We start from the raw sequence: 8,685 nt of genomic DNA, 5'->3' as shown, positions 1-8,685 counted from the left end.
AAAAACAAAAACAAAAACAAAAACAAAAAAAAGATCACATGCATAGAAAATGCTGGAAATATAGGCTTGATCTCAAAAAAAGTAAACAGAGATTTGAAGGAAACAAGCATATGGAAGATACTAAGTAACAGCCCTAAGGAGCAGAGCTCATCACCTGCAAATTCTCTTTTATCTCATTTTCTTTGAAACTCTGGACCACAGGCACAACCCCACGCTGAATCAGGTATCGCAGAGCAATCAGGGCGGGGCTTCGCTTGTTCTTTTTGGCCACATCACAAAGAATTGAATCATTCAAGAGAACTGGAGAGTTCTGATCCACCCTAGTAAGAAAGTAAAAATGAGGCCCCGAGGTCAAGGTTTTGGTTTTGTTATGGTGCTTCAACACACAGGAGAGGACTCATTCTAGAATGGACATGATGGTTACAGATAAATGTCACCTGGACAAAGTCCAGAATCATCTGGAACATGGGTTTCTAGAATGACTGTGAGAGATAATCTTATTTTGAAAATTGATGTGGGAATACCCATTTTAATTATTGGTGTGACCATTTGCCCAGATCCTGGACTGTATAAATGGAGAAAATGATCAGATCATTAGTTTCATTTGTCAATCTCTGCTTCTTGATTGCAATGTGAAGAGACCACCTGCTTTCATCTCCTGACTCCCTGACTTCCTGCTCTTATGCTTTGCACCCTAGAATTGTGATCAGCCCTTTCTACCTGAGGTAGTTCTTGTCTGAGTATTTTATCAGAGCAACAAAAAAAGAAATTAAAATGCAAGGGCTATGTAAAAGTCCCTGGGCCACAAACTCCTGTTTCACATGGTTCTTCTAATGTTGCCTCTCTCCCTGAGAACTAAGTGTCATGATGCTAAATGACAGTCTTGCTTCATGCATACTCTTCATCTTCTTACCAATCTTTATATCGTTGGGTTCCCAGGGCACCATAAGCAACCAGAACAATGTCTTTTGATTTGCAGTAATCCAGTAGCTTACTCTGGTTTAAATAAAGATGACATTCAACCTGTGAGAGAATATGAGAGAAAGACATCAGATTATATCAGATGCTCATATTATGACAAACGAAAACTTAAAGCCAATAAATAGACAAAGAAAATCATATGCAATATCACATTTAAATTTAAAAGATCAAACAGTTGCATTTATTCTTGAAGGACAAAAGAATTTATTTTGAGGGATTCTGTTAATATCATTTTCTTGGCAAGCTTTTATTTCAAAATCATACTTAATGGTCAGCAAGGTAGTAAAGTAAGTAAAGATACCAGCTGCTAAACTTAATAAAATCATGAGGAAGGAATGTTATAGGATGGTGAGAAGCATTTAAACTTCATATAAGTCCTGACCACTGGCTGGTTTTTTTTTTTTAATTTCAACTCAGTCTTTCAAGAAAGTATCCCAAGCTCACTCATTATTCTTAGCTGGGGTAGAAGATTAATTCTCCCTGGGCTTAACTTCTGCCTGTTAGACCAACTCAGAACTTATACATTCTCACAAATACTTTAATAGTCCCAGGTTAAAATTAGAATCCTCCATGTCTTTTGAAACAATGGTACTGTTCTCAGAACCTTCTTTTCCACAGTATGAAAATCACTTGTGCAGAGGGAAAATAAACAAGTGTTAGTAGTACAAGTGAGCAAAAGCATGAAAGATGGGGAGAGAATAAGAATCCTTACCTGATTGCAGACAGGCTTGTATTTAAGTCCTGGCTTATTCAGGATTCTCTCTAACTGCTTGTGGTTAAAGTTGGACACCCCAATAGACTTGACCAATCCTGCATCCTTACATTTCTCCAATGCCTGGTGATGAGAAAGGGGTTATGAAATGTCATACCTGTAAACTGACTACATCAATATAAAGAGAAGTTATAGCAATTACAAAGAAAACTGTCTAGAGCTAGACATATAGTTCAATATTAGAGCACTTGCCAGTGTGCACAAGGTCCTAAGTTTGATAAGAGACATTAAAATAAAAAAAAAAAAGGTGTGAAGGGGTACATTGCCCAGATGATCACAGGACTTAAATATGAAGAAGATAAAAATGATAATGAAGAATAAAGTATCAGCCAAATAGAAAGTTATAGGATTTCTCTTGAAAATTTAGTATGATATACTACATATGATAAGTATGCATATAAATAAATTTGTATACCTATGGGAAAATAGACTGATTCACCCTCCCTCTGCTTGATTTATTTTTTCTTTGAAAAGTGCTCACCTCCCACGTGTCACAAAAATCCACTGTGTCCAATAATAATTTCCCTTGTTCGTCTACTGGGAAATCATTATCCCCTGGCTGGAAGAGAAATGCTTGTTAAGAAAAATCTCACAAAACAGGTGTCTCACCAATAGTAATGTTTTTAAGAATATCTTGAAGGAGATGGAGAGATAGATCAATGATTAAGCAATGGTTTCTTGTTGTAAAATGTTATTTTAAAGTGTGTTATGTTTGTTTATGCTGTGGAACATTTGTTTAATGATGTATTCTTTTGTCCTGTATTTTTTGTTTACTCCTTCTTTCAGGAAAAAAGGAAAATGTTTCATACTCACTGAGAAGCCCAGTCATTGCATGGCCAGCAAGAATTTATATCAATCCTATCCCAGAATAAATAATAAATATGAATGCCTGTGGGCACAAGGGCAGGCATGTGAGCAAAGAATGGCCAATCAGGACAGTGTGTACAAGATTGATTGTGATAAGAAAAGATAAAGAGAAGCCCACTGAGACAGTGTGTCTGAGCTAATGAGAGCTCACCAAATGCAGCTGGACTGGAACTGAACAAGCATGGGCTCAAACTGGTCCCTCTAAATGTGGTTGACAATTGGGGCAGACTGAGAAGCCAATGATAATGGCACTGGGATTTGTTCCTACTGCATGTACTGGCTTTTTGGGATTCTATTCTATTTGGACTTCCCACAGGGCAGGGTACCCTGTCCTCTCTCTGAGAAGTCATAAAGAGTCAATGACCCTGAAGCTCAAATTCTCTTGGGACCATGCTTGCCACCAAGGGAGAAAATTGGGATAAGACCCAAGCAAACATCCAGTAATACAAATAAATGTTAAAGATGTGTAAATACAAGATTTTCTGGAAGTTACTTCTAATCTGTGATTCTGACCATTTCTTGGATACCTCATTTCATAATCTAGTAAGCCCTTTGTGGAACCTACTCAGAAGTTTAGTAACAAAAAATTATATGAAATTATAATGGAAAATTGTCTCAACCATCCATAAAAATGATATCCATGCCCCATGGAAAAAAAAATATGTACACTTGACAATACAAATCACCCACCTTCAAAGGTACTGGGTAGTGTATAAGGTAAAGATCAACATAGTCCAGTTGCAGTCTTTCTAATGATTTTTCCAAACTAGGTTGGACAAGTTCTGGTCAAAGGCAAGTACCCCAAAGCTGCAGAAGTTGAGGATTAGAAGTTGTGATTAATTAATACATTGCCCAAACATGAATACCTGTTTATCCTAATACTACAATATTTTTTGTACTTGAAGGAAAGTCATAATCATTACCTTTAATCCAGAATTTACTTATCTCATACTTAACAATGTGAACTTGGTTATATATTCTTTGTAATTGTTAACTCATTGAACAATGAAAGGATATTACTCAAGAAATAAAACACATACCACTAATAACATTCAAAAACTGAATTATTTTTCATAGAGATTATAATTGAAAATTACTTTCTCTCACCCATTTACACAACAGACACCTTTAACCAACTTCTGATCGAGTAATTTAATTTTCCCTTCCTTATATTTTAATGATTTGCACACTTGCATGCTATAAAAACTCTACCTTTGTAGTGATGAACATGTCTTCTCTCTTTACAACGCCAGCTTTAATCTTGCTTTGAATGGCCTGCCCTACTTCCTCTTCCACGTGATATGCAAAAGCAGTATCAATATGGCGGTACCCAACACCTATAGCTAGGTTGGTGGCCTCCAGTGACTTGCTATTGGGAACCTAGAGGAACAACCCAAAGAGGTATTTAGAGGTGCACATTCAGAAAGCTAACTCAGAGTGAGCCTAGATGGGAGTTTACTAGACCAGAAAGAATTTGGTCTTTCAAAGTCATCCTTAGATTACTAGGCAAGAGCCTAGTCCTCTGATCCTTGAATTCCCACTTTTTATTTTATAAAACATAGGGAATTCTACAGAAATATTGTACATGTCACAGAAAACTAAGACTCTTCATAGAGTCATTGTTTGCCTATATTTTGCCCCACATTGGAGACAATGAGCCAAGATCTACTTTCTTGGGGTCTTTCCTGATTAATAGCAAGACTTTCACAATCAAAAAAAAAATCTCGTTATACCCATGCAATCATGGTTCTTACTGGTATTGATAAATGCCAAGCTCATACTGGGTTCAAATGTTTGCTTGGAAGTCACACTCAATTTATACTGTGAGGTTACTAAGCAAAATAAACAAAAAGAAGTCTTCTTGGGACAAGCAAAATTACACAGACAATCTTCCTTGACTCCAGCTAAGACACTGTCACATAATTATGAGACAGCAAAGATCTCAGATACCACACAACACCAAGTAAGTAATAGGGATTTGAACAGAGAACAGTATCTTATGTTGGTCTTTGTGTATATCCATTTTCTTTGTCTGAGAGAACTAAATACAGGCAGAGAAAAAAAAACCTACTCTAGGAATATATTCTCCTTAAAATAAATTATGAACATCATATTGGAGATTATTCATTTGGGGTGTCAGCCCTTTCAACCAAAGATAACTTGCTTAACAAAGATATGATTGAAATTAAATCTAAGCGTATTGCCTTGACTGTGAGATTTGGATAAAGATATGACAGTTCTTTATTAAAGAATTTAAGGTGTAGACTGGGAAGATGTCTCATTCAATAAAGTGTTTGCTAATGAGTCTCAGGATCTTAGTTCAGATCCCAGCCATCACGTAAAAGGGGAGTATGGCACGGCGGCACACACGTGTAGACCCAGTGCTTGGGGAAACAAAGTCAGGGTGATCCGTGGAGCTCATGGACTGCAAGTCAAGCTGAATCCCTGAGTTCCAGATACAGTGGGACAGCCTACCTCACAAAAATAAAGTGAGAGCAGTTTAGTCAGACTTTTACCTCTGGCATAAACACACATGTGCACAAAAGCACAAACACATATGTAGTCATACAACACATACAAAAGGGTTGAGAAGAAAGGCAGACTACATTTTTTTTATTATTTTAACAAGTTCTAGAGTTATCTTTCACAATAAACCACAGTAACTGAAATTCTGCCTGGTACCACTTTCTCTGGTACCAGCTCTGACAGAGTTAAAAACAAAGTCACTCTATGAGTTACCAGCACTGAAGTTTTATCAGGACCCTTGACTTGTTGCTGTCTTTCTTTTTTTGCCACCTTGAAAAGTAACTAATCCTGTATATATCCAGAATCATCTAGGTAAATATAAATAAATCTAATAGGAAGAAACTGGGTGAATTTGAAGTTAAGGGAAATGAGCTTTTGTCACAGAATTTAAAAGTTTCAGGAAGTTTACAAACAAGAAATTCCCTTTAGGTTAAGAAACAGTACACCTTGATAGTTTCAGTTCTGGAGACCACCATGCTCTAAACCCAACATGCATTAATAATGACCAGTAATTCACACTTATGGTTACCAGGTGCTCTTTCCACCAATAATAAGGATATAGTATAAGTTCAAGTAAGTTTCCTATAGTTCAGAATTTGTACATGGGGGACCTTACTTAGCTCTAGTGCAGCATTCACTGTGTGGTGAAGAAGGTTACTCCAAAACAAAACTGAAGTAGCCCTCCAATACTTGTATCATGAACAGGTATTACAGCGAGACACCCTGAGTTACCACTCTGATTTCCAAGGATCTTGCATTCTTGAAAGAAAATAACACGCTGTGGATTGTAGACATGAACAGAGAAGTCCCTCTCACTGCAACCAATAACACTGATAGGCAATCTGGTGACTTTCTTCTCTTCTTTCAAGTCAAGAAACATAGACATAGGAAAAGCACAGTGCCCAGAATTGTTAAGTCATGGATATATCCCATTAAGCTTGGAGTTTATAGCCTGAAGATTCATTTCAAGTTCACTCTTACAGTTGACATGCCCCAAACCAGAACAGTAAACTCACAGGCAGGTCTGGGCCTGAAAAGCAAATGCAAGAAAAAAGACTCGGCCACATTCTGCTAAGACCAGAGAGCCTAGTCTCCAGCAAGAATAACCAGAGATCATAAACAATCTTTCTCTCTATTCCTGAAGTCCAATATTGAGTTATAGTAAATGCCTCTGAAGCTTGTGCCCTGTAGCTCTATCATATACAACACTAACACTCATGATCAAAAAAAAATGTTTGAAGAGTTAAACTTTTTCTTTTTTCTCCTGCATGGCTCCTGGCTTACCAGGAGCAGGGCAAGCATGAGTAAAGACACTATTCTGACAGAATCATGACTCAGTCTATCTAAGGAAACAGATTAGTCTCCTACCCACTGCCACCAATTGCAGCCACTGCTCCAACCTCTATTTAACAGGAATAATAAACAAGTGTGGTCTCAATGAAACACTGATTTATGTCAAGCCTAACTATTTGCCTTCTTGTACATGGAATAGCTGTGGCCTGGAAATACTTAGAATCTTATATCCTTACCTCTTGGGATTTACAGGTTCCAAAACCCAGGGCATGAATGAAGTGGCCATCGTTTAGTTTGACAAACTGCTGCTTGGAACTCATGGTCTGTCACTCCTCTGCCTAAGCACGTCCTGAATCTTCTGATGCCTTGAAGGGGAAGTTGGTAATCATCATATATCAGATTCCTATATAATGGCTAACAAGTGGCACTCCCGTTCTGGTGGTTAACCATTTCTACTTAGTGGCTAATGTTTAAATCTTTTTACACCCTAGCTAATGATGATTAATGGTGCTACTACTGTTAGGCTAATGGTTAAACAATATTGCTCTATACCTACTTTGTAATATTTGTATTACCTGTCTAACGGTCAGTCAACAGAAAGGAGTCAGTAAAGTTAAATTATTACATCACATGTAAGAAAGGAAGCCACACATTTTCATATGAAGGATGAATTTTAAACAAATTACTATATACTGATAAAGTATTTGTTTCCTGTAATGGTCTCTTTATTATTGCATATATTATATTTGAGGAGAAGAGATTGATTGAATAATTATACTACTTCAGACATTTATTTTCATTTGGTCATTATGAAGCCTCTACTTGGCCATGTATTATTGGAAATAATTAGCTGACACTCAACATAGAAACATATTCAAAGAACAAAGAAGCCACAATTGGACATGTAAAAAAATTAATACTTCACATTAAATTTAATCAATAATTAAAATATAAAAGGTTAGTCTTTCTGAAAATTTTTCCTGTATTTTTCCATTATTATTGCCCCAAATACAATCCTGAAATGCATAAAGGGGACAACACAGAAAAGTGCCTCGTGGTTGATAAACCATTGACAACTGCTGGGTATTATTTTATAACAAGCAAAGGGACTCAGACATTTCTATAGAACTTGTTTGTTAGTTAATTTTGAAATATTTGTGCATATGTGCTAAGTGTGTGTTGCCAGGTACTATTTGTTTATTCTCAGCCACTCCAACCCAAAATAATCCCATAGAAACTATATTATTTGCAATACTGTTTGGAAAATAATTTAAGCCTATTTCTAGATAACTATTATTTTCTAAAATAACCCTATCTCCATTAATTTGTGCAACACCATGAGGTCGTGGCCTACTGGCAATTTTCTGTGCTCTCGCACAAAGGCATCTGTCTCTGGCTACATGGCTTCTCATTGACTCCACCTTCTTTCTCTATGTATCTTTTCCAAACTGTCTCAGAAAATGGCTGTAAGATGACCCATCAGATATAATTCCAACCAGCTTTATCATGAAAAAAAGATGATAATTAACAATTACAGTATTAGCACATGGGTCCATAACTGATTAATGTTATTTGGAATGTAATTTGGTTTTCATTGACTCAACAGCTTAACATCCACGCAGAAGTGAATATGTATCTTTTTCTTTCTGTGTGTGCCTCCCTCCCTCTTTCCTTTTCTGTAATTTATTTATTCTTCTTTCAATACAGAAATCCACTCAGTGTCACAGGCTAAATTTCTAACAACTTCTTGTCCTCTTTCAGACCTTATCTCAATGGAATATTTGACCATATCCTTGCTTTAGTCATTATTCAAAGCCCTTCGAATTCATAGAACTTGTCATGTCTCCCACCGAAAAAAATGGTATTTAGCATCAAAGATCTAGCCCATGAGGTTACTGAATCTCAAGAATGTTCTTTTATTTTAACTTCGCAAGAGAGATATCAAATATATTTGAAAATATCATGACATGGTATTGGAACTCTCAATTTAAATTTCATGCTGATATTGACTATTTTATTCAGCTTCCGTCCCTTTAATATTTCTTTGATATGAATAAGTGATTTCAAATTATTTTATACCTTTCTATTCTGTTTACAGGTCAAATGTCATCCTTATCTTAACCAGAGCAAGCTGCTGGATTAGTGCAAGATGAACAACATCATTCTGGTTGCCTATGGTGCTCGGGGAACTCAGAGATACAAAAATTGGTAATAAGAACAGCAGAAGTTATCTCTAAGTCACAACT

At 36.5% G+C, this 8,685-nt stretch overlaps 1 pseudogene; it reads right to left on the bottom strand.

Moving 5' to 3' along the window:
• LOC101988724 overlaps positions 1-6,759 on the bottom strand; it is a 10,456-nt pseudogene extending 3,697 nt beyond the window's left edge.
• Positions 6,760-8,685: the final 1,926 nt, after the last annotated feature.

Source organism: Microtus ochrogaster, chromosome 16 (genome assembly GCF_000317375.1).
Source record: "Microtus ochrogaster isolate Prairie Vole_2 chromosome 16, MicOch1.0, whole genome shotgun sequence".
NCBI classification, from domain to species: domain Eukaryota; kingdom Metazoa; phylum Chordata; class Mammalia; order Rodentia; family Cricetidae; genus Microtus; species Microtus ochrogaster.
This window is presented reverse-complemented; position numbering and strand designations above follow the sequence as displayed.